Source organism: Lottia gigantea (assembly GCF_000327385.1).
Source record: "Lottia gigantea unplaced genomic scaffold LOTGIsca_2112, whole genome shotgun sequence".
Taxonomy (NCBI): Eukaryota; Metazoa; Mollusca; class Gastropoda; family Lottiidae; genus Lottia; species Lottia gigantea.
In genome coordinates, this window is record NW_008708469.1 from 1 (window position 1) to 1,269 (window position 1,269).

The following is a 1,269-nucleotide window of genomic DNA, read 5'->3' on the forward strand; positions in this document are numbered from 1 at the left end:
AACGGAATCACCAACTACAATAACATACAATGGTAAAAGGATTAAAATATCTAAAAAAATTATTGATAAATATAAACATTGTAAAGTCCGTGATGATATAGATTTGGAAAGAATTGACAAGAGTGTAAAGGAAGGTGGATTTTTACCTTTCCTACCTTTAATATTTACTGGTCTGGCCGCAGCAGGTGAGCCATCTATTGCTGATATTTCCATCTCAAATTTTTCTAGAATTTCATTGAATTCTTCTAATTCTTTAATGGTTATGTTCTTATCTTCTCTTGATCTTTCGAAAAATATAAATAATTTATTAAGATGGGCATTTAAGATTTCTGTTTTCTTTTTATAATAAGATTTCTGTTTTGATGTATAACTTATAGCAATCAACCCACAAGATGAAGTTTGAATAGCAGTAATTGTTGCTAATACAGTTGGGACAAGTACTGGAACCATTAATCCACCAGTTACAGCCGTTGCAACTGTTGTTCCTACTGTTAGAAGTACACTCAGTGTTTTGAAAACAGAATCAACTCTAATCCATCTTTTCTTACATTTATTATATTGTTCTAGTTTTACTTTTAACTAGTTTTGTTTGTCTATCATATATTGTTGTTTACTTTCGAGTTCCATTTTTCAGACATTAAATTAAGTGAATTTCTGATAAAGAAAAAGATGGATATTGTTCAATATTTACAATAGGGAACCCTTTAATCTCTATACCTCCTCCTATTATTTTCGTTTATCTGTTATCATTACTTCGGGTGTATAAATAGTAACCTTTACAGATGCTAATGATATTTCTTCTTTCGAATCATTAATCTTATTTAGATGAACTGTAAATTTTTTTTTCAATATTAATCTCTATACTACATCTATATCGTTGTCATTGTCTGGTATTATTGACAATCTAAAGGTGTCTATATATTTTCCATTTGTTTTAATTTCATACATATGATTAGGCTTGTTGTTTTCATCATTAACTTCCACATCTTTATTTTCAACATATTCACCATCTTTGATAAATTCGAAAATCTTACGAGCGTTAAAATAGTTAGATGGATGAGAGAAGAAGATTGAATCGATTTTAACTTTTACAGGAAAAAGAATTTCAATTAGAGATTTACCTCGGAAATTAAAGTTTCCTGTATCATCAAATATGTTTTTAACGTTTCCACTTATATATGAAAAAACTTTTATTTTTAATATAAATCCATATCCTTCCAACTGATATGTTGTTTCACCTGTAGGAATACGCTCAGTATTTATCACACC